This window comes from Danio rerio, chromosome 4 (assembly GCF_049306965.1).
Source record: "Danio rerio strain Tuebingen ecotype United States chromosome 4, GRCz12tu, whole genome shotgun sequence".
Lineage (NCBI taxonomy): Eukaryota > Metazoa > Chordata > Actinopteri > Cypriniformes > Danionidae > Danio > Danio rerio.
Genome location: NC_133179.1, coordinates 26,030,001 through 26,056,736, shown reverse-complemented (window position 1 = coordinate 26,056,736; position 26,736 = coordinate 26,030,001). Strand labels below are relative to the sequence as shown.

Sequence of the window (26,736 nt, the reverse complement as noted above, 5' to 3'; positions counted from 1 at the left end):
CTTTTTTCATAAAGACCGAATTAGCTAAAATGGCAGAATTTAATTAATGTTTATGGCTGGTTATTTCAATTTTTTTTTTTCCCATTCTAATTTAGTTTAATACAAGATTGATTAGTTGTCAATATTTCATTTAAAGGGCATCTATGATGAAAATGATCTTTTAGGAGCTGTTTGGACAGAATTGTTTATAATGCAGAGATGCCCAAAATTGGACCCGTGGGTCAAGGTTGGCCCATGGTAACCTTTGATTTGGCCCGCCATCCGAAAAGTGAGGGAGAATGATAGGAAAGTTATTGGGGCGAATTCCTTTGACAAACATTGACATTCCGAAATTAACCTAACATTTTGTTTATTTGTTTTATTTTTAAGCTACAAAAAAGCCAACTGAACATAAATGATTCAATTAAACGTTGTCAATGAATTAGACTTTTAAAATGTAAATACTGTCTTGAACGATGGAGGACTTGACAGATATAGGAAAATTGCGAGCAAATTTAAGTAAAAACAGAAGCAGCTCGATTATTTTCAAATATTATTGAGTTAATTAGGAAATTACCCATGGCAAATTTAATACGACTTTGGTAAATATATTTGGCTCACAGCCCTCAATCGCGTTTGCTTTTTGGCCCTTTTTGGTTATCCCTTGTATAGTGTGTCCACAGTCATGTTGAAGTGATAGAAACAATAAGTTTCTTTTTTAAATTTCCTGGCGTTAAAATAGGATCTAAATGAAGCTCACTGCAGCGTGACGTGAGAGTGGTGTCCCCACCCACCAAAGTGATTGACAGACATGTATAATTGTATCAACAAGACAGGACGTGTGGGATTAAAAGAAGTAGGGAGGTGCATGCAAACTTTATAACAACATTGTGTGTGACTTATTATTGCAGAAAAGCTTGAATTAACTCCACAACAAATATATCAAAAAACATTTGCGATGGTTGTTACTGCAGTAAGGGAGATCTGCTTTATTCTTTTCTGTAACTGTGCTGTTTATCTACATGAAGCCCACACCTATCAGCAGGATCTTTGTGGTTCTGACACGCATGTGGGAGTGGTGGGCGGGGAGAACTAGCTCATTTGCATTGAAAGGACAAGCAATAAAGAGACTTAAAAAGTTATAATAAATAATCTGATGGGTATTTTGAGCTGAAACTTTAAATACACATTCTGGATACACAAAAGACTTATCTTAAATCTTGAAAAAGGGTTAAACTAGGTGCCTTTTAAAATGTTACTTTTGTAGACATTGAATCCATATTTAAACTGTCCCTATGTGTAGATTTTTGACAATGAGCATTCATGCAGTGTGTACCACAGGAAGATGAAAACATTTAGCTGGATTTTGAATCTAAAAGTGTACCAAGTATAAAGGTCTTGACTCTCAAAAAAAAAAATTTTTCATTTATATGAATCATTCATGTGAATCTTTAACCATGTCATCATGACGTCTGAACAAAGCACTGCCTTCCCTAACATTGCCCATCACAGAAGGTAGCTTCTTCTCAGAATTACAACTTACTGCCTTCTTGCTATCTGTTGCAAGCAAAATGTGTATTTAGTTGTGTGGTTTAGGTTCGCTCTGCAGAGCTTCTACAGTAGTGATTGGAAGTTCGGATCATTTTATTGACTCTGACTTTTTTAGTCTTGTTCGTCTTGTTCTTCGATTTCGATTCTTCAATTTGCCAAAATGTTATTAAAATGTTACGAATTGCTTTCAAAGTCTAACTAGACTCAAAAAATGAACGGATACATTTTTTCCAGCTCTGACTGCATATAATTGCCTTCTGTCTCTTTCAATTCTTGAATGAACGACTCCGATCTGATAAAAGACTAAAAACTAAAAAGACTAAAAAGGAACTAATCTAGTACAAAAGTGTGCACGTGGGAATGAACAAATCAATCGCTGAGAGGACTCATTGTTCTTGAGTCGCATAAAAGATTTGTTCAGAATGAACAAATCATTCAAGAATGACCCATTACTGTTCTACAGCAGGTCTCTAGTAAATTTGTTAGTAGCTTTCACGCTGGACACGGAGAGCACTACAAAGCTCATTTATTTCCATGGCTTGAATATGCCAAACAAATCTTTCTCACACTAGAATTAACCTCCAATTGGACCTATCGGTCTAAGTCAACTAACCAATTACCACAGATTAGCTTCATGAGAAGGAACAGTTTGGAAAAGTGAATTGCTTAACAAATCCTTTATGTGTCATTGGAATAATGAGGTAAAATACATGCATATTGTCAGGGATAGGGCTGGACAAAAAAATCTATTTTATTGATTAACTTGAGTCTGTAGTTTAAATTGATTTGCTTGAATGAAAACCATTTTTCACCCCAACACGTGATGCTTCCCTCTGAGTTCCCATAATTCCCTCTGCATATGCCATAGCAACATACAGACAGCATGCAGCGAGCAGGGAAGAACTTGGAGAAATGTTGCACTCTGTGAAATTAAATACAACACAGACACGCACTAGCACACCCTCCAAAAAGAACGGCATAATTTAGCCATACATTCACCGACGGATACGCATATTTGAACCTGTGCACCACAGCCTGTTCTTCTTATGGTGAGAAGTAATGAATAAGACAATAATGGAAAAGATGCTCATATGAAAGGAACTTTTACCGATCAATGTTGTAAATTAAAAGCAATAAAAAGTAACCCACTAGCCTAGCGTGAGTCATTTATATGTAATGAATAAACCTCTGTATGTACAAATTTGTTAATGTTAAAACAAAATATACAAAATATTAGGGAAATAATCTTGAAAAAGGTGTACTTTTCAACCTTTTCAGATGTTAGATTTAAATACTCCAGCTAATCCTCCTGTGTAATTTTTTATTTTATATTTTTGTGTCTTTTACTTAGAATCCATTGTGTTCTAAAGTTCCTATTGTGATGCGTCAAGTTTATTACATGACCCACCAGCCCCAATCATCGTTTTATGTGTCGTATTTTGTTTCTTTTTGCCCTTTTCTGTAAATAATGACTTAATAAATAAATATTGACTAAATGTATAGCACAATTTTTGTGATGTTGTATAACAAATAATTTTTTTTACATTTATCATTAGGGTTGAGGTAGACGCTAATAAAATAAAATAAATGCATAATTTATTTAATAATATTAATATTTTTAGTTAACTTCCGATCGCAGCCGTATCCCTTTATAGCAACAACCGCAGGGGAGATCCAAGCTGCTGGATTTACGTCATGTTTATTCATAATTTTCTACCGAAATACATAAAGGTAAGCAACTGTTAATCTGGAAGAGAAGTAGCGAAAATTTTCTAATAACACAAACAAAGTGTGTCTTAAGTGAACAAAGCATATTGTCCAGTTATATTAAAAAATATCTATTATTGTCGTCTCCATAGACATCCGCGTGTATTTTAGCAACCTTAAATGCTATGTTTTGCTTGCAGTTATTTGTATTTGAATGTCTGAAACCTAAAATAAATGTTATTTGTTTGAAAGCACAGAAAAAATTGTGATTTATGACAAGCACTGTGCACCTTTGTGTCTCAGCTCATGCTGTCAGATGAAATTTTTTGCAGTTTATGACGTGCACTCTGAACATTCTAATCACATTGGTGTGATCATATGCTTCAAGGACTAGCCAAGGCTGATCGCATTGGTATGATCGTACACGTGAAAGAGTTAACAATAATGAGTTTACTTTCACTGTAATTTTATGAAATGGTTTTAATATATATTATTACTATTATAAAAGTCTTGTTTGCAATTGTAATTAGATATTGTTCAACTCGATCTTTAAATGACAAGTAGCATGGTTCTTGAGGGAAAATTAATTTATTTTTCCTCTATAGCATTTTTTTTATTTTCTATAATTCATTTTTAAAAACTATAGGATTATAATTATAACCATTAAATCTGATTTTTTTGTTTTTTTGTGAAAAACTCAAGGATTTTTCAAAAATGTTCATCGCTCAGCCCTAGTCAGGGACCCTAAAACCAAAATATGTTCTTTCTATAATCCTTAATAGTGGCACTTAAAATATAAATGATGACTGAAACTCTTCGCAATACTGTCTGGATATTGAGTATACAAAACATATCTAATATGTCTTATGTTGCATAGGTAAATTCTTAGAAATAGCCAAAAAATGTTGAGTCAAAATGATTCATTTTAATTTTATGGCAAATATCATTAGAACATTAAGTAAAGATCACCATCCATGAAGACATTTTGTACATTTTCTTCAGTAAACACATCAGAACCTAATTCATGTTTGTAATATGCATTGCTAAGAGCTTTAAAATATTTCCTGTCCATTAACCTGCACTCATACTTTTTTTCAACTTAAGAACAACAATGTGCGCTAGCAAATTAAACATTGTACACATTGTTCACATAGACTTTAAGGTTGGTTTTATAATCTAAGGTATCAACCCACCAAGCACAACCCACCAAGGTGTCTAAGAATAGCTCAAAACTAGACTAGCCATCAAATACACAGATTAGACCGACTTCACATAGCATGTATTCATTCATTCCTGTATATTTGATGTAATTTACAAATAATTGACTAATAAATAAAAAAAAAAAACAGCAGAATCGCAGAGCCATATATGAAAGTAGTTTTAGGATAACATAACCAGGTCAGCAGTCTCAGGAAGTTATGATGGAGATTAAATCATCTAAAGTTTAAAGTTTGTGGTGTGGGGGTTTAAATGTTTGTTAAGGTGGAATTTTATAGTAGTGAAGATAGGGTTTGGGGCTTGATGGCGATTGCCACATAACAAAGTTACACATGATTTTGCATGTATATTTATTTATTCTGATTAAAAGCCACTTTTTAAAATTAATTACATTTCTCACAATAGTACTCTGTTTTTTTTTTTGTTTTGTTTTTTTTTTTGGATACGTTTGAGAAGAAAGTAACATGCCTAATGTATTTGTGCCCATATCAGCCTAAATGTGTTTTTAGTGGTTACATTTTCATTTTTAGTGTACTTTATTTTATTATTTAAAGGCATGGTCCAGCTGGGACTCGAACCAGCAACTTTCTTGCTGTGTGGCAACAGTACTAACCACTGAGCCACTGTGCCGCCCTATTCATATTGTTATTTAATTGTGTTTTTCATGTCTAAAGCTAAACTTGAGTAAATGGAGTCATGACATATGTTCACATTTCACACTGATCATAATACTCAGCTAATCTGAGTATATGTTGTTTAATGATGTACAGATTTGTTTGTGGTGTCACTATCATTAACATGACAAGTGACCTGTTCCCATGAAGCCAAACTTTTGAATCCTTATGTTTAGTTACTAATGACATTTAGATTTTGTAATCCTGAATATGTATAATTCATGAAAGTAAATACATATTTTGTTTTTATTAAATGATCCTTTCTAAAAATACTATATGTTATATATGAGAGGTTTTTAGGCTGCGCATAAATGCATTTGCTCTTCAGTGTTTGGACTATCAGCAATTAAAATAAATGAACTAAACTGAACTTCAACTCTGAAAACTCTATCACAGTTTCAATTTACTAGAACTTCTATGTTAAACTGCTTTGACACAATCTACATTGTAAAATCGCTATTGAAATAAACATGAATTGAATCGATTGAATATATTGATTTAGAATATTTGAGAGTACTCAGTTTTTTCTACATTGGCATGAAAACAATGCATCTGAATCTGGAAGAAAAAGCACCCCTTAAGGAATTAAGCTACAGTAAGAAAAAAAATTATGCAAGCTACTAAACACTGGTAATTTCTGGTTGTGAAACACTGCCGTCATCCAATTCAATGACGTAACTGTTGATTTCGAAAGTGTGGACAGAAGTATTTTAAGCCAGTGACACTGATCATGTGATGTTATTATATTCATTAATATTTTGTTCACGTAATGCAAAGAGACGCAGTTGTTTTTGTCAGGGTTTCAATTATTTGGTCAATTTCATTAATTACCAGCTTTAATGCTTTTTTTTTACAAACCCACCTCTGTCCTTAAATTAACCCAGGTTGCGGAAATCCCTGTGTAATTTAATGTTTGTATTACATTGCTGATGTGCATATAAAAATCTTTGCTTCATTTAAATGGGACACATTAACTTTTTCGGGTGAAAAAAGTAATATAAAACTATTTTACCGAACATATACCTAAACATAACATTACCTAAAATATCTTACATGTAACTACAATTTTCATCATCTGTAAAGTAAAGTAATCTGTAAAGAAGTAATTACAGTTTTGAAGTAATCCACTGTACTAAGCACTGCTCTCATTGCTATCAAGTTTTTCTTTCTTTCTTTCTTTCTTTCTTTCTTAATGGACTTTTTGATCAATCATGTTCAAAATCAGAGCCTAGATGGGTGTCCAACCATGAAGAACTAGACTGCTGCTGGAAAAGATGCTATAATACGTCCAACATTTTAAACCAAGATCCTGAGTTTTTATGGCCATAAAAAAATACCAGGATGCCCTTAAAAAAGAAAAAAAAATCAAATAGGAGTGTAAACCCTAGACAAATCTGTTCACTGACCTCAAGGGCTGTGTTATAATCTAAATTCTGTTTCAATTATGATTTGGCCTTCAACACTTATAAAAAAAAAAGCAATACTCAGAAACAATAATTAGAAAAAAGATAATTGTGTTATATCCTGCCCCTTACCAGCAGTTCACATTTGTTTCTCCGCAAAGTCCAGTTTCACATGGAAATCAGTAAAATCACACTGTAAAAAATGCTGGGTTCCACAAAATCAGTTTGTGTTGGGACAACATGGAGTTAAGTTACCTTTTAGCTTTTCTGAATTTAAGTGGATCGAACATAACACACTTAAGTTGTCCCAAAAAAAACTCAACAATGGTGTTGTCTCAGCTCATTTTAATTAAGTAGTTTGAACAAACAACAAACTTTTTTTGCAGCATGGGATGCGCTTGATTTATTGAAGTGTATTCTATGTATTAATGTTTTTAACACAGTGAAAGAAAGCTTTATACATGTAATAATTTAACATAAAGGGCTCTATTTTGACGGTCCATGCGCAGGGCGTGTCAGAACGCATTTTTTCTAATTTAAGGACGGGAAAATCCGCTTTGCGGCGTGGCGCATGGTCTAAAAGGGTTGATTTCATTTTCTTAATGAGTTATAGGTGTGTTTTGAGAATAAACCAATTAGAGTCTCATCTCCAATTCCCTTTAAGAGCCAGCTGCGTTGCGCCATAAGCGCATTCTTTTTAACAGAAAACTGTTAAACAGAGCAGCTACTGCGTGAGAATGAGAGATAATGGATCTACTTTCACTTTCGCTCTTGGATAGGGAAACCTTTATGCACAGACATCAATTAGTCTATAAATAATTAATTGCGTTTGTTAAGCTCAAATATTCGTTTCAAAACTATTTCTAAATTCAGTTCTAATTTCCAGCAAATGAATAAATGAACAATAATAATAAAGTGTGCTTAAAAACCTGAGTTATATCCTAAAACACATGCTGTGCCCCATATGGTCTAAAACCTGACAGGTGGTCAAATCTAAGCTTGTTTTTAATAAAACAAATATAAATATGGATATAATAAATAATACTGCTAATAATAATAACATTATGCAAAAGCAAATTGTTATGAATGAACTGAAAAGCCTCCCGAGATGAAGAAGACATAAAAGCAGTAATTTTTCATATTTAAGTAGGCTAGAAAATAATATGTTTTGTAATATTTTAATCCTTTATATTTATATCCTCTATCTATTCTTATTATGTCCTATACATATCATTAATATAAATTTTTTTTTCATATGTAAAGATATTTGCCTATTGCTCTCTTGTGCGTATTAAGCAGTGTGTAGGCGAGGCGCAACTCGCTTAAAGTTTAGACCGGGTTTGTTTTGGTCTAATGAAAAATCTATTTTAGTTTCTCAAAATAGCAACGCACTAGCAGTGCGCCTCAGATCGCCTTCCTTTTTAGACCAAAACACCTAAGGGCACCTACGGGCATATGAGGGCTAATGCATTTGCTATTTAAACAGCGTAGCGCAACGCCTCAAAACGACTCTTGCGCCAAGCTGAAGCTAGTAAAAGATTACTGCGCCGCGCCTTGCGCTACATTGCGCCGGGTGTATGATAGGGCCCAAAGAGTTTAGAATGAAAATGCATGTGTAACAGTAAATTGAATCTGTGACACTGATAAGATGACAGATGCCATTTCTGCTGCTGATTATTTTTACCATTATTATTCAAACATCAAAAGACAAGGACAAAATCACCCACTGCTCTTGACGGAAGGACTTTTGTAGCTTTAATTGAAAAAAACAAATCAACTTTATTCAAACAGTGAAGATGCTTAAAGCAGTTTATTTCATTTATTTAATCCTATTCTATGTTATTATTATTATTATTATTATTATTACCAGTGATTATAAGGATGTTTGTTTGTTTGTTTGTTTATTTGTTTGTTTGTGTTACTTTTGCTTTTAGTTATCCATTCTGCAAAAGGGTTTTGGTCATATGGCTTACTCATAATCATTTTAAGTAATCACAATTACAAAATTGACCAAAATAATCATGATTCTTTCCCCCCATAACCTCCTGAGCATGCCTGCATCTACTAATTGGCTAACTCTATCTCCTCTCCACCAATAACCTGGTGTGTGTTCTTACACAAAATGGCTGTGTTTGCATCATCTAGGTGGACATGCAGTGATATAGTGTTTTGAGAGAAACCTCCCTGCAAACTGAGTGCTTAAAATGCTATAAAAATGTAACAAATTATTATTATTATTAAAACTAGGTAAAGGGGCGGTGCAGTGGTTTGAGCCTCAGCAGGGGCAGTTGGCGTTTCTGTGTGGAGTTTGCATTCTCTCCCGATGTTGGAGTGGGTTTCCTCCACGTGCTCCGGTTTCCCACACAAGTACAAAGACATGCGCTTTAGGTAAATTGGGTAGGCTAAATTGTCCCTAGTGTAAGTGTGTGAATGTTTCCCAGTGATGGATTGCAGCTAAAAGAGTATCTGCATAAAACTATAGTTAAGTTGGTGGTTCATTCCGCTGTGGTGACTCTTAATTAATTAAGGGATTAAGCCTAAAAGAAAATTAATCAATGAAAACTAGGTGAAGAATTTCACTCTAAGTGATGCGTTGATAAAACAGTTGTTAGATCAGGGGTGTCAAACTCAGTTCCAAAAGGGCCGAAGCCCTGCACAGTTTAGTTCCAATCCTGCTCCAACACACTTACCTGTAGGTTTCAAACAAGCCTGAAGGACTCAATTAGTTTGATCAGGTGTGGTTAATTAGGGTTGGAACTAAACTGCAGAGCTGCGGCCCTTTTGGAACTGAGCTTGACACCTGTGTGTTAGATGATGGTGTGTTTGTCCAAACAGTGGCTCTCATAGTACAAATATGGGAATTTAGGATTGTAAAATGTAACCTTACGAATATAAAGGGTTAAGGAAAGAGCGGGGACAAAAGTAACTCAGTTTTCTCAAAGCTCTGAAAACATTTGCTTTCCAGGCTATAACAGCAATTTTTGTATGCAACCCTTTACAGAGCTGTCAAATATCATATGATTTCATGTTATATTCATATTGTATATTATAGATTTTATGTAATAGTTGCGTTTCTCTTTTCTTGTCAAAGTAATGATCAGTCTACAAGTTATTTAGTGCAACATCATATCCTTAAGTCTTTCAGTTTTTTTTTTATTCATAGACCACAGTTATCCTTTTTAAAAATGGGTTTTTATGAAAAATTATCCATTCGTCCATGCGCTCCCTTACTTTTTAAACCCTTTATTAATTATGAGAAGTGGGAAATGTGATGATAACCCAGCATTCTGTTTCCTCTCTTGACTCAGGGTTACTTATTCCAATTTTGAAGGCCTAAAAAAACTGTTAAACACCTCAAAAACAATGTTAATTTCCTCTTGAAGGGTTTTTATAATCCCATGGCAAGGTAGTGCTAACCTCTAATTCACAAATTTGAAATGTTTGTCCAAACAGTGGCTCTGATGCCACAAATATGGGAGATTGGGATTGTAAAATGTGACCGTAGAAAACCCGTACAGGTTCACCCTAAAATGTTAAGCAGCTTTAAAGATGAAAATCTAAAGAAAGATTTTTACATTTACAAGAACTTTGTTTTGTTTGCAAAAACAATATTGCCTACAGCCGGGGTTTCCAAACTTTTCAGCCTGCGACCCCCTAAAAAACAATGCCAGTGGCTCACGACCCCCAGATATTCTCGGAGGGGGATATAAATATACCTTGCACGTAACTGTGCACACATACTGTACCAGGCCCAAGTCTATTCATCATTTAATTTTGGAGAATGCCACTCGGAGACCATCTTCCATGTTCAGTTGTGGCCTGTATTTATTTTTAATGTTTGTGGGTGCAGTAAAGGTGTCAGAGCGTTTAACCTGGTGCCATAAAATCAATGTGCTGCATCTAATGCTATTGCTGTGCCTTTTTAATATAACGTGATCACTTCAGGGGTAGCAATCAATAAATACGTAATCAAGAGGCTGAGGGCTTTTTATTTGCATGTTGTTTATTATTAACATGTTAACAATGTTACTATTAACTATTATTGTGTTCTTCAGTAGGTTATGAATAAAATATGGTAATAGTTTAATAAAATGAATTAGATTTTTGTTAAGCGAGCCCCCCCAACACTCATTGTCCTGCACTTTGGAACCACTGGCCTACAAAATGTATCTGTTATGTACTATTGTTGATGCTTGTATTGAGTTATTTCATGCGCTGCTTCATCTCGTTCATTTTAATCTTCTGCCACAAGTCTGTCAAAAAAGCATGGTGCACTCCTCAAACCATTATTACATCTGACTTTGAGGTTTAGGCTATTTTATCAACCAGTGATATATATTCACTGTGTCTTTGTAAATCTTTAATGGAAAGCAATGTGACACCTTGATATTTAGTTTAAGATGAGATCTTGTGCTTTTGAATATTAATATGAACACAATTAAAAACATGGGTTTAGGGTTTTATTTAAATTTGGAAGAATATCATTAGTTTTCAAGTCATCTCATATTTTCCCCACAGCTTTTACAAAAAAAAAAAAGCATACCAATTACCAAAAATATACTGTTTGCAGTGTCATAGAAACAGTTGAAGTGACCTGTTTTAAATGAAATCGTCTAATCTAACACTGACATGATTTGTGCTCTTGGTTAAAATGTGGTTGGAATTTGCAGTATGATTGTGAGTAAGATGTTCCAGTGCCCGACATTTACAGTTCCTCTAATTCACACTTTTCACACAACTGAACCTACTAACTGTGCTCAAAGTTATTTAATACGTTTTTTTTTTTTTGCTTTTTTTTCTGCTGTTGATGGTAGAAGTTCAAATGTGTATTTGTGTCATGCATGGTGGATCACATGCATACAAATCTGTCTACAAGACATCACATAATGTGCACTTCAACCTACATTTTGGTTAAAAAAAGTGGACAAACTCAACCAATTGGGTTAAAATGTGTATTTATTTTTAATCTATCAGTTTAGGTGTTACCATATTTTTACTCAAATTCGGATAAAAACTACCCAACATTTTGTAGAAAGTGTTGCTTGAACAAACATGCACTTAAATAAATAAAATGCTTCAATATAAATACTTTAATATAATAAATAATTTAATATACATAATGCTTCAGAAATGGTTGTTCGTCTGCAATAATGCAGTATTCTAATCAATAATTGTCAGCAACAAAATCCGTCAAAAGAATCAAGTTAAATCTCTCACTAATCTCTGTTTTTCACATGACTTGAGCTTCTTAGTTTTGTCCAGAGAAGAGGAATGTCTCAGTGTCTCAAACTGAGCTCAGATTCAATACCAAAATCTGCCACAAAACGTCTGAAATGTCAGTATCACCTCATTGTTCTATGTTTGTCAACAGGTATAATTTTAAGCAAAGCATCCAACTTTGATACAAAAATTAAATGTATAAGTTTAAAAAAAACATGAATTTTGAATGATAAAATCTTGTTTACCTTTGTGGGTATTAAAGTATCTAATTAGGTAAGGCTAAAACCACAACAATTCAGCGTGTCATAACAGACCAAAAGTATAATAGTCCAATTGAGCAAAAAGTGCTCAAATAAGTTATAAATAACCTCTAAATCCTCCAAAAATCCAGGCTTATGCTTCGAACTGCAACAAAAGCTCATGATCCACAGATTTTACTACACTTGTGTGGGCGAGAAAACTGTGGAAAAAAAAAAGTGTTTTCTTAAAAGAACTGAAAATGAAATCTAAATTCATCCCACACACAGTGTTGTTGTCTCCAAAAGATCATCTGCTCTCCAAAGCAAAGTTTACTTCTGCACTTTTTCTTCTACATTTTGTGGTTTCCTGCACCCTAAGCGCAAACAGCTACAGCAAAACCAACTGGAAAAGGGCGCAAAATGTATGTGTTATTGGTTTATTACTGAATTTCTCAATAGTCAACAGTTACATCACCCGCAGTGCAGTACGTTTAACTTCTTTTTATATACTTGATCTTTGTTGTTGTCTATTTATACGTTTAACGTTTGAGTTTTTTAAAGCTAAGCTTAGTTTAAACTTTAATGGTTAAAGTTGATAGCACAAAAACAAGACTTACCTACAAGAAGCTCAGATCAAATGTACGTAGCTTTCATGCAGATGTCTAAAAGCGCGCCCACTTATAGGACTTGTGTATCTTCAGGTTGCGCGCGCATGTTACGCGCACCGCGTTTCACACCTCTCATCATCACCATCATCACAGTCAAAAGGAAGCTAAAGACAAGTGCTCTGTCTGCGGTTTGCAAAATCGCAGTTACCTGCAAAAATATAGGCTGTTGTGTTTTATTGAAATCCATTGCACAAAATATTATTGAAGCTTTATGTAAGTAACTGAAAAGTTAAGTTATTATCTTTTACATCGACAGCCAGCCTATAAACGTTTTTGAGACTGATTTATTTATTATTTATTTATTTCTAACGACAAATTGAAGAAATATATTTGTTTATAAGTGTTTAGCGAGCAAAGATAATTTAATGAATCTTCAATACCGAAACCCAAAGGATACTTGTGAGTCGACTCCTCTCAAACAAGTCAGCAAATGATTCGCGATTCACTTTAACAAAGAGAGTCGTTTAGATTTGAAGTTATTTATATCCATTCGTGTACGCATATACGACGTCACGTTACGAAATGAGCAAATTACAGTTTAAGGTGAATAATAATAGTTATAGAATATATAAAGAGGTCAGATGGAAAAGCCTTTTAAGTGCTGTTTGAATTTTCTTCTGAAGTGAACTTTTTTTTCAGGCTCCTGCCTCTGTGTAGTTCAGTGAGTTCTTAACTGAACAAAAATAGGAAGAGGAGAAAATGTCAGCCTAAATTCGTCTAAACTATTAATTTGTAAACATACTTGCATTTAATACAGTTATTTGTTCTTCTTTAAGTACCTCATTTCTAGTAGGCTACAGTTTATTAAACAAACAAACAAGTACATAAGTTCAGAATTACACCATAATTATAAATTGAAATAAATTTTTTGAAAACGTGTCAGACATTTCAAGTGCAGCAGGGAATTATTCTGGCAGCAGGTGGCGCTAAATAACAAAAAACAGACAGATAAAAATACAAGTAATCTCTCTCTCTCTCTTTCTCTCTCTCTCTCTCTCTCTCTCTCTCTCTCTCTCTCTCTCTCTCTCTCTCTCTCTCTCTCTCTCTCGTTTCTGGAAACATGACAACTTTTTAAATCCTAAAATTCTCTGAACCAAAATATTCACAGAACATAACAAAAAGGAAGTTTTACACACATAGCAATGAATTGAGGCTTTTCAAGTGTTCAAGTGCCTGTGCCTAAATTTCAAGTGTATATACAGTGTGTATGTGTATGTATATATATATATATATATATATATATATATATATATATATATATATATATATATATATATATATATATATATATATATATATATATATATATATATATACATACACACACATACATATATGCACTTTTTATTTATAATAATTCAAATAACATTTTGCTGTAACTTCATACCAGATCCATTGTCAATGTACATGTCTGTGTATAGACTAGACACAGAAATATAATAAGATATACAAAATAAGGGCAACGCGGCAGCTGAGTGGTAAGTAACGTCACATTACAGCAAGAAGGTTACTGGTTCGAATCGTGGCTGGATCAGTTGGCATTTCTCTTTAGAGTTTACATGGGTTTTCTCTGGGTGAAAATGAATAAATGAAAAAAAAAAAAAWATATATATATATATATATATATATATATATATATATATATATATATATATATATATATATATAATATAATAATGGTATGACAATCATGACAACAAATATTTTTGTTCCTTTTGCTTATTGTATTTAGTTAATAAGCTTTAACTTATTTGTTTTAGTTATACAAAGATTTGTCTAATATTTTCATCTGTTTGATTGATGTAAGATAACGAAAAACATTGAGTTGATTTGATTCAGCAAAAAAATGTAAGCAGAAAGATTTTTTTTACAGTGTATTAGTTTAAAAAAGTTCTTATTTGTCATTACCAAAAATGCTGACAATTGGCCAACAGATACAAATCTAATACCAGTGCAGTTTTTAATGAATATAATTATTTTTTACCTATTTATACCTTGAATGTGGAACTGATAATTACTATTTTAGGTATTAAACACAAACTACTTAACAATCTGACAATAATTTTGTAAACTAGATAAGCAGATTTGTAATTATAAAATTATTAAAATATTTAACAATATATTTAACAAAAGTTTAGTGAGGAACAAATAATAGGGTAACAATAACCCTGTTAATGTTGCGTATTGCATCTTTTCTTTTTTTAATAAACACATCCACACTTTAAACAATTTTCAGTCAGCACACCACCAAAATATTGTTACCAATTTCCTTTAGTTTTATCTTGTTTGCTCAACTTTTATTGAAACCAGTTATCCTGACTTAAAATAATTGTTAGTGATACAAAAAAATGTATAGTTAAGTCAGCTTTAACATTGTTAGTTTTCTGGAGGTGCAATATTCTTTAACAAATCATCACGTTGCACCAACTAAAATGCCTGTAAAACTAAAATATCAAAAGTTAAGTGAGGGGAAAACAGATATGTGAAATTAGTTTCCCACAAAATGGAACTGCCATTTGCTCATCCTTCTCTTGTTCCAAGTTTGAGCTTCTTTAATGTTCCAGCTTAAGTTCTCTCTTTCATTATTTCATTTTTTATGTTTTGTTTTGTTCGGTTGAACACAAAAGAAGAGATTTTGAAGAATGTAGGAAAGCCAAATACTATAAAAAGCTAAATTGTTTGAGTTGGCACAGTTATAAAAGATTTGTTACTGAATTTTTACACTGTAAAACCCAACAGTCAGTGTTATCAAATTAAATGAGTGTAGTTAACTCATAATTGACTAAAAGTTAACTTTACTCATTTGAAAAGAGTTTTGAACTCAGTGTTGAAGGTAATGAGTCAATTAAATGCCTTATTACTTCAACTTAAATGGAGTAAGTTCACAGTACTCGTATAGATAGTTTATTAACTCAAATGGTTTGTAGCAATCAGTTTCTGCAAAGGGTTTGAGTTGCCTTATTTAGTTTTACAGTACTCAGTTGGTTTGAGATGTCTTCTTTTATTGGGTTTTACTGTGCTCAAATTGCTTCGTTTGCTCTAATGGACTAAGTTCACAGTACTCATAGGATTAGTTTTTGAACTTAATGGTTTGTTTCAATCTGTTTCCTCAAATGGTTTAAGTCACCTAAACTTTTGTGTTTTACAGTGTACACTGTACAAAATTATATGATCAATTAGTTCTACAGCATATGTTTTAGGTCATTATATCCTGGGTAATCATATTCTAACTTAATTTTTTTTAAGTCACACAAACTGTTTTAAATCAGTTAAACATAAGTTCAATGAGCTCATAAGGTTAATTTAATTCAGCTTAAAAATGTACGGCAACCAGGATTTTTTTACAGTGTACACCTCCAGAAAACGAACAGTATTAACTCAACTAAACTTTTGTATTTCAAATTTGTTAGTAGTAACATCATAAAATGTACATATAACTTTTTTAAATGTATAGCATTACATTGTTTTAAAGAGAATGACATTCATTGTGCAAAGATATTATAATGTCATGATATTCACATACACACCAAAGTGTTCAAAGTACAAAAGGCAGACATTGCTGCATAGCGTGTGCAACAATTTACTGAGCCTTTTATTTCAACAGTTTTACATTTAAATTACTGTGCTCGTGAAGAACAATTCATAGTCTCTTCTACTTGCATCTAATAGACACCCGATATCAAGTGCATGCTTAAGAAACACCAATGAACTCATTGTGCAACCTTTTATGAACCCTTAACAGCAAAAAAGTCTCTTTATGCAAGGCCATTATCTACAAGTTAATAATAATGATCGCGGGAGGACTGCATAATCTTGGAGTGTGCAACCGAACGTGACGCATAGTTTGAATGCTGAATGCAGAATGACTGACAGCTGTTATAGAAACATTATTGAACATTTGTCATTTTATCAAGGGAGATTTACAGCTGTGACTTTTTCCCTATTACAGTAGTTTTTTTTTTTTTGCTTGTTCCCTTTGAAACTAGTTTGTTTCTTTAAATATTAATTTAATTAATGACCGAAGTGTTCCTTTTAAGCTAATGGTCTTGGTTTGCTCAGTTCATGGCCGATTATTGTTTCTAAATATTGGAATTTACTGTTTGTCCTTGAATATATTTTATTAAAAACTCCATAAGAGATTGGTCACCTTTTGCTTGAGTATCTTTATTCTGTTAAACACAAAGGAAGATATGGTGAAAAATATTGGGGGGGAAATGGCCATTGTTTTGCAAAGTATTTTTTAAACTATTCAATATGCTAATATGGGTGTCAATTTTTCCAGCATTCTTTTAATCATCTTGTTTTGTATTCAACAGAACACAGAAACTCATACAAGTTTTAAACCACTGGAGGGTGAACTTTCCCTTCAGTTGTGAGCTTTATTAGTCATCTTCCACTTTGTGACAATGATGTGGATTGCTATTCATTTATTGCCCTACTTATCAGTAATGCATTCGACCATATCACATATAATGGCAGGCCCGTAGCCAGCCTGGTAAAGGGATTCTTTTTTTTCTCAAAGTCTTTCTACCTTTATACACCTTTTTATAATATATTAGATTAAAATGCCACATTTTAGTGATGTTTTAAGCATTATTTTTAGCTGAATTAGCCTGTCAGATGGTTTTCATAATCAAACTTTTTGATATACCAAAAATATTTTCTAAAGATTTATAATAAAAAAATATGAAATAATGCTTTATTATATAATGTATTTATTTATTACATCATATATATTTAGAAAAAAATAGGAATCATTTAAAGTTTTCAAAATTAAAACAATAGTGTATTGTTATTTATTAGGCAAATAACAAACTTTCCTCAGTCAGTATTGGGCCAGAATTTCACCTTTTTATTGTTCATTGTTTTTTTTTTTTCATGAATAAGGTCCAAGAGTTAGAATAAAAGTTTCCTGTAAAAGAAAAGTTTTCTCTGTTTAAAAAACGATGCAATAGCGAAAGATGACTTCTCTTACGTCAGATTTTAAAATGAAAAACTGAAGTCACACTTAGGTAACAGCCAAGAGAATTCCACTTGGTCTTAAAGCTTTTTTCGATGGGTTATCTTCACTCGTATGATGGCATAGCAGTCAAAATAGGACAAATGTATGGGACAAATTCTGGACCCTTGTCATTGAGTGAGAGGTCTTCCGAATGCCATGGGCCTGTTTGACTTTCTTTCTTTTGTTGTTTTGTTTTTTCGTATTATGGATGTCTATACAGACAAATCTTTTTTCTTTTTACCAAGCTATGTTTGAAAGTTTTATTCACAATGGAATCAGCCATCATCTGTCTGTTCAATTGAAAAATAAATTAGATCATATTAAAAAAAAAAAAAAAACAGCCATGAAAATCATAGGAATAAAACAATATGAGCCCATACAGACTCTATATGAACAGATGGTCATGAGAAGTGCTATTGTGATAATAAATCACAATAGTGATAATAAATATTAGTGCTGATTCCAAACATCCCCATTTCAGTGAATATCAGCGGCAACCGGAAAAGGACTGAGAATGCCAATGTGTAAAACCAATAGATTGAAGCTTTCATTTGTTCTTTCCTCGATAGAACTCTACCAAGAACAATGCACCTGTAGTACATTAGCACTTGACTGTGTTCTGTGCTTTGAGTTCCCTTAACTTTTTGGGTTTCAGTGTAGAAATTTGGTGTTTCTATCTTTCATTTTTTCTGGGTACTTCAAAATGTGATTTAAAGACTTTTGTGTATAATTTAAATGTGTATAAGTTTGCAATGTTTATTTTGCTACCGCACATTGTTATTCTTTAGGTAAACAATTCATTTATGCAAGATAATAAACTGGAAAAAAAAAGTTTTTGACAAACTTTTTTTCTCAGTTTGATGGCTTCACAATATTTGATGGCCACAATTTTCTTAACTACGCCCCTCTTACTGTTAGTTTGCTACGAGGGAATGAAGCGCAAAAATAAAGCCCTGCTCCTACTGAATATCATGTTTCAGTTAGAAGTGCATCAATATGCTAAAGTAAAAGTCTCAGCGACTTCCGGTTCATGCAAACTTTAACACAGGAAACCCAGTTAGTGGCTCAGTAGAGCCATGACAGTATTCATGCAGCCAAATTGACATTCTCAACAGACAGAGGCTCCTGCTTGTATTCTAGTGTTTAGAAAAGCCACTTCAAAGATGAGCCACTGTTCAGCTTCCCCAAAAAGGATGTGGCAAATCTGTCCTCAGCTTTAGTTTAAGCAAATTTAGTAATTTAAATGTAATTTTTTTTTCCACAAAGCGCAAGGTTAGTGTCATTTGGAAAAACTAGATGATAAAATAGTCAACAGTATAAATGGGTAAATCTAGTTGATGTAATATAGCGTAAATCTAGCATATTTACAAAAGCATATTTTGATAGTGCTTTGACAGACTGTGGATTCATTGTTTTTTGACATCTTCATTTGCATCATACAGGACTCAACAATTATGTTGCATGAGCTACAGTATTCAAAACTTGTCTCTATCCAATAAAACTATTCATTGGGAAACAGAGTGAGATAATATACCAATTTTTTTCACTTCAAAACTATTTAAAGGGCCTGTTTAACAACATGTATACGACATAGGTTCATCTCTACATCTTTATTTTAAGTTCTTTAAACCAGAGCGTTCAGATACCTATTTACATCTGTTGTGTGAATGTCCGGAGGTGCAAAAACTTTGGGATTCTTTGCTGGAAATTTTATTTAAATGTACAAAACTTTGTGATTATCCTGTATTGTTATTGTTGAATGATAACTCTCAATTTCCCTTAAACCTAAAGGTCTGTACATTTTGCACAACTGTCTGTACAACTGCTACAAAGAAAATCAGAGGTAGAAACAACCTCATGATCTCTCTGTTAAGCACTGGTTGCATTTAATATTGGGAAAACTGAACCTTGAACTATCATCAGCATGGATCAACAATGCTAAACATGCTAAACATTTTGATGGTGTTGAAAATCTATATGCGACATCAAAACCCTCGTCTGATACTATGAAAGTCAAATTTAATGTTATTTATTCTCTTGCTTGCTCTGCAGTTTTCCTGTGTTTCCTGATGGGGTGGGGGCATGGGGCATATATATATATATATATATATATATATATATATATATATATATATATATATATATATATATATATATATATATATATATATATATATATATATATATATATATTCGGGGTAATAGCTGTTAAAAGTATATTCATTGTGGAGCTAAAAACTGAATTACAAAAAAGTATTCAACTTATTATTATGCTAGTATAAAGCAGAATAAAAAAAATCAATGATCTATTTCATCATTAGCATGACAGCATGGGACAAGATCTGCTTCACTAGCTAAAATTGCTTGTTTCTCTAGGATAATGCAAGTACATGAGTAAGAAAAAGGTATAATTCTTTTTAAGGGGATTTTGTACAGTGGCTAAGAGAGCCCAACGCGCTGCAATTTAAAAAAACACATTCAAAAACACAATTACAAAAAACACCGAAAATTAAGAAAAGATCTTCATTGGTTTGACAGCTTAAGTATTGCAAATCCTCACAATGCAAACACATTAAGAAAACATGTTGCATTTTCTCACAATACATACAAAAAACGCGGAACACAATATAAAGGGTTCAAGAGAACCCAAAATGGTAACAGAGCTGGCTAGGATTTGCTTATTGTGCCGTGACTATTACTCAGTGAAGTTGTAGATGATCTTTGAATGATGATTTTTATTATTTTTTTATTTTAGGATATTGATTACCTATTACTAGCCTTTTATTATTATAATATAAATGTTCTCGATCGTAGAAAAGATCAAAGATACAGTATGTATCTAAGTATTACGAATGGAATTCAAACGTACTACATCTGCCATTTTGTCATGGTCCCCTGATCTACTTCCGTCAGTTGCGTCGCTTTACTCCCATTCTTGAATTCTCTTGTGGTGCATCATGGGATAGCATAGCGTAAATTCCATGCGCACTTCAGAATCTCGCCGGAAGTAGTAGGTCATCCGTGTACTTGTCGCATACGTTTTTTAATTTTTTTTTTTGATTTTATGAATTCAGACATAATACTCGGGTCACAGTGTTTTTAGCATATATACTATGGAAGCATGCAATTTCGGACACCGCCCATATTCTAAATAGCTGGGTCTGTCATGTTTTTTATTCCCCTTGATTTTCTTTGTGTTCTGTGGTTGCATGTGGTGTGCTTTTTCTGAATTTGTTTGATTTGTGATCATTTGCAACACATTGCTGTCAAACCGATGAAGATCTTTTTTTAATTTGCTGATGTTTTTTGTAAATGCTTGTAATTTTCTTAAATTGCAGCACATTAAGCTCTCTCAGCCACTGTAGTTTAGGATACTTTTATGAAAATAATAATATAGTAAAAGATATAATAACAATATAATAGAAAATGTTATTTTGTGCCCATAGCCAGCCTTTTGAAAGGAGTGTTTTTTTTTTTTTTTTTTTTCAAAAGTGGACATTTTTAGTTATTCGATTCAGTTTATATTAAATTCTGTTGTTCAATTACTGCATTTTAGTAACATTTATGCATTCATTTTTGTTGGATTAACTTGTCTGATAGTGATCCTAAACACACTTTTTGACGCAACAAAAAAAATTTTCCTACACACTGGCCAGTTCATTTCTTCAGTCAGAATTTGTCCATTTGACGTTCAGGCCACATGCCTAGATCTGGGCTGCTTGGCTGCCTTCGGATCCCCCTGTGTGCGAAAATCTGTGTGCCATCTTTGATGAGTCATGGAAACGTAACAAACAGATCAGTTCAGTGATTGGCTCCAGTTTTTATTAACTCCATTTGCTGGTTAAAGTCAAACATTTCTTAAATCCCACCACACTAAAGATGGCTGTCCAAGCTTTTATTACGTCACTGTTAGACTACAGCAATGCACTTTACTGTGGCATTTTAAAATCTCAAATTTCTCTCCTTCAGTTGGTCCAAAAGGCTGCTGCGAGATTTATCTGTAATAGCAAAAAATATTACCCCTCTTCTGAGGGGCCTCAGTTGGCTGCCTGTCCAATTTGGAATTGATTTTGTAGTGCTTTTATTGGTATTTAAATCCCTTCATAATCTAGCCCCAACCAATCTCTCAGAGCTGTTGCACTTTTACACTCCTGTGAGATCTCTTAGATCAAGTAATCAAAATCTTCTTTTTGGATTGGGTCCTTGGTTATGGAACAATTTGGCCATTGAGATTAGAATAGCTCCATCACTATCTATTTTTTAAATCACTCCTTAAAATGTAATTTTTTAGCTTGGCTTTTTGATATTATTTTAATGGTACTTTTTACTGCTACATTAATTTTTTTTTTTTAAAGTCATTACTCTAGTCTTATTTCTGTTTGTTTTTATATTCTGTCTTTTTATTTTACTTTAGCTTATGTACAGCACTTTGGTCAGTCTGTAAATGAATGAACTTAAACATTTGAATAATTAAAAAATAAGTTTGTCTTAAAGCCTTTCCTCACAATTTATGATGGCATACTGTCAAAAATGGGACAAATGAGCTAGTATAGCAGCCAAATCCTGGACTTTGTCTTTCGAACTACCCAACCCCCCCTGGCTACACGCCTGGCTAATACAGTATGTAATATTTCTATTCGTGGGGGTGAAATACTTTATGATCTGTATGTTTCTAGCTTGTTTTCAGAAAAAAGTTGATCAAAACAAAGCTTACTGGGTTGTCTTTTTCATGTTTTCTATGTTGATAGATAAACCAGGGACCCGGTTATAATGCAGCACTTTAGCATGGAAAATTTCTATTATTCGTTTATTTACTTTTTTAAAGAGAGACCAGTGGAGGAATAGCAGTGGGATAGGGATGTGGAATTATGGGGGGATGGGATGGAGAGTACGAGTATTGTAATTGTTGTTTTGCGTCAGGAAACGTGTCTTCACTCTATATTTCTGTTGCCATGGAAACGTGTGAAGGAGCTGGGAGTGGTGTGGGAGACCCCCAGTGAAGTGCAAGCACACACACAAAGAAATTTCATATATGGGGACATCCTATAGATGTAATAATTTTTAAATTGCAAAGACTGTACATTCTGCCTTCTTACCCCAACCCTCACAGAAAACATTGTGCAATTTTACTTACTTAGTTTTTCTCATGGGGATCAAAATGTCCCAACAAGGTCAAAAATTGCTGGTATCGCTATACTGTATTAAATTCCAAGACCACACTCACTCACGTGCACACAAACTCGTACAATCTCTCCCTCTCTCTCTTCCTCATGCACACATGCACACACAAATCCTTGTGTTGGCACATCCGAATGCATTTCGTTTTAATTATTTGAATGGAATCCAAACCTTTAGAGAGAAGCGGTTGTTGTGTCTGTTATTTAGATTCATGATTAAATGCCACGGATTTGCCAAAAGCCCCACTTAATCTCAGTGCGTGGCTAATTAATAAAAGCTCTGGGGGGAAAAAACTCATCTGTTCATTTTATTTTAATTGTAATTGTGACTTTATACCAGTTATTATGACTGTATGACATACTGGCTGTAGAACATTCTGCAGATAATTATTAAAATGACTGACATGTTGATTGCTATCAATCTTTTTTTATATATCAGCACATCCATTTTCACACTCTGTATTATCTACAGTATATTATCTGGTAAAGGATTTATGTTGCTAATTATCCTGCATTTGCATCTTATTTTAAAAATGTAATTATATAAAATGAGATCTGTAATATACTGTACATAAAATTAGGTAAAAGATAATTTGTCATTTCAGTTTGAATGTCTCTATTATTGTTTTAAAATGACACTCCTTTTTATATTTCAGCTCAGGAAAATGTTCATTCTGTACTGTGCAGTAACTATTGTAATTCAGCTGTACTGTACAGTATTGCTTTAAGAACTATATATTATATTATATTATATTATATTATATTATATTATATTATATTATATTATATTATATTATATTATATTATATTATAAAGTACTAAATCAAGTACTGAGGCGGCACAGTAGGTAGTGCTGTCACCTCACAGCAAGAAGGTCGCTGGTTCGAGCCTCAGCTAGGTCAGTTGTCGTTTCTGTGTGGAGTTTGCATGTTCTCTCTGCATTCGCGTGGGTTTCCTTTGGGTGCTCCGGTTTCCCCCACAATCCAAAGACATGCGGTACAGGTGAATTGGGTAGGCTAAATTGTCCGTAGTGTATGAGTGTGGATGAGTGTGTGTGGATGTTTCCCAGAGATGGGATGCGGCTGGAAGGGCATCCACTGTGTAAACGCATGCTGAATAAGTTATTCCGCTGTGGCGACCTCAGGTTAATAAAGGGACTAAGCCGAAAAGAGAATGAATGAATGAATGAATGAATGAATGAATGAATGAATAAAGTACTGAACATCTAGGCAATTGTTATCACAGAGAAAGAGCCACAACTGAGACTTAAGAGACTTTATTCTGCATAAAATTAACTGCCTGAATGTAGTTTATCATTTATTACATGCCGCTTGCCAAAACATTTTTCCGAGCTGTGATAGATTAATGAAACTTTAATTAAACGCAAAGTTGACAGAAATCGGCTGAATGGAGCACATACTTACCTACGAATTTTTCAGACATAAGATGGCACCAAACAGTCAAAAATAGCAGCTGATGGTGTTATTAGTTATAGCGGTTGTTATCTGGAAATAATATACATTGGAATGTCATGATTAACCAATCAGAATCAAGTATTACATAGTGTTTTAAATAATATTCATTCATTCATTTTCTTTTTATCTTAGTCTCTTTATTAATCTGGGGATGCCACGGCGGATTTAACCACCAACTTATCCAGCATATGTTTTGTGCAGCGGATGCCCTTCCATCTGCAATCCATTACTGGAAAACACATAGACACTCATTCACACACACATACACTACGGATAATTTAGCCTACCCAATTCACCTGAATTGGAAAACCCGGAAGAAACCCACACAAACGCATAGAGAACATGCAAACTCCACAAAGAAACGACAACTGACCCAGCTGATGCTCGAACCAGCGACCCTCTTGCTATGAGGCGACAGCACTACCTACTGTGTCAATGCGTGGCCGTAAATATAATATACAGTAATATAATATAATATAACGTAACGTAACGTAACGTAACGTAACGTAACATCGCCTCACTGCAAGGTTTGAGTCCCGGCTGGGTGAGTTGGCATTTCTGTGTGGAGTTTGCTTATTCCTCTGAGCGCTCCGGTTTCCCCCACAGTCCAAAGACATGCTGTATAGGTGGATTAAATAAGCTAAATTGGCTGTTGTATATGTGTGTGTGTGTATGCAAGTGTATGGGTGTTTTCCAGTGTTGGGTTGCAGCTGGAAGGGCATTCACTGCGTAAAACATATGCTGGATAAGTTGGAAGTTTATTTCGCTGTGGCAACCTCTAAACTAGACACTAAGCCGGAGGAAAATGAATGAATCTAATCTAATCTAATCTAATCTAATCTAATCTAATCTAATCTAATCTAATCTAATCTAATCTAATCTAATCTAATCTAATCTAATCAAATATAATATAATATAATATAATATAATATAATATAATATAATATAATATAATATAATTTGTTGTATAATAGTTGGGCCTTTATATACATAAAAACAACCACCTGGATGTATTTTGTATTATAATAATATCTATAATATTTTTATTTTATTATTCTATTTTTATTATATAATATATATTTATAATATATAATTATATATTTATAATTTATTTTTTTTTATTTCCTTGTCAAAAAACAACAACATAAATTAGACAAAATATTACTGAGTCATAATAATTCTTTAATTAAACACTGTGTTCGAAGTAAATGACAACAACTTAATAGAGCATACACTAACTTATGAATTATTCATTCGCAAGATGGTGCCAAACATTTAAAAACATTGGCTGGCGGTCAAAGAGTTTAAAGTACCCTAGTTATTTTCTTCAGCAGTTGTTTCTAGAGATTTTAAACATTGAAATGTCATGATTGACTAATCAGAATCAAGTATTACACACAGTTATCACAAAATTATTAGCCCTCCTGTGTTTTTTCCCCCTAACATTCCCCAAATGATGTTAAACAAAGCAAGGAATTTTTCACAGTATTTCCTATAATATTTTTTCTTCTGGAGACAATCTTGTGTTTTATTTTGGTGAGAATAAAAGCAGTTTTAATTTTAAGTTTAACCATTTTTAGGTCAATATTATTAGCCCTCTTAAGAAATATTTTTTCAAATGTCTACAGAACAAACATCCTTATACAATGACTTGACAAAATACCCTAACTTGCTTAGTTAATCTAATTAACCTAGTTAAGCCTTTGAATTTCACTTTAAGCTAAATACTAGTATCTAAACAATATCTAGTCAAATATTATGTTCCGTAATCATGGCAAAAATAAAATAAATCAGTTATTAGAAATCGTGTGCCCCGGTTTCCCCCAGTCCAAAGACATGTGGTACAGGTGAACTGGGTAGGCTAAATTGTCCGTAGTGTATGTGTGTGTGTGAATGTGTGTCTGGATGTTTCCCAAAGATGGGTTCCATCTGGAAGGTCATCCACTGCGTAAAAGCTTGCTGGATTAGTTGGCGGTTCATTCCGCTGTGGCGACCCCAGATTAATAAAGGGACTAAGCCGACAAGAAAATGAATGAATGAGTTATTAGAAATGACTTATTAAAACTATTATGTTTAAGAAATGGATCCTAATCCTTTGACTTTAATTTTTGGTACAGTGCCAGAAGAAATGTACCTGTCAGCTAATCATATAGAAATCATTGCCTTCTATTCATTATTGGTCAGACACCTGTTTTTTTTTCAGGTGAAAAAAACAAACCCACCATCCCACAAACAATGGATATTAGAAGTGTTATCACATCTTAAACTCAAGCACCTTAAGTACACTATCCGAGGTTTTTCGAGGTTTGGCAGCCTTTTGTATCCTACATTAAACGCTCAGGGGTTATTATATGTTAAGTGAAAATTTATGCCTAATTTCATAATTTTATCTTTTTTATTTATTTATCTTTTTCTTTATTTTT

The 26,736-nt window shown here is 33.2% G+C and overlaps 2 protein-coding genes across 7 annotated transcripts in view; one reads left to right on the top strand and one right to left on the bottom strand.

Annotated features, from left to right (window-relative positions):
• Positions 1-13,084, bottom strand: part of prkcq (protein kinase C, theta) — a 52,935-nt gene extending 39,851 nt beyond the window's left edge. The window contains exon 1 of the mRNA XM_068219633.2: positions 12,609-13,084. The gene's annotated coding sequence lies outside the window, so the exon portion shown is untranslated. The remainder of the gene's footprint in view (positions 1-12,608) is intronic.
• Positions 1-26,736, top strand: part of tmem110l (transmembrane protein 110, like) — a 220,690-nt gene that overhangs the window by 67,982 nt on the left and 125,972 nt on the right. The gene's annotated exons all lie outside the window — the stretch shown is intronic.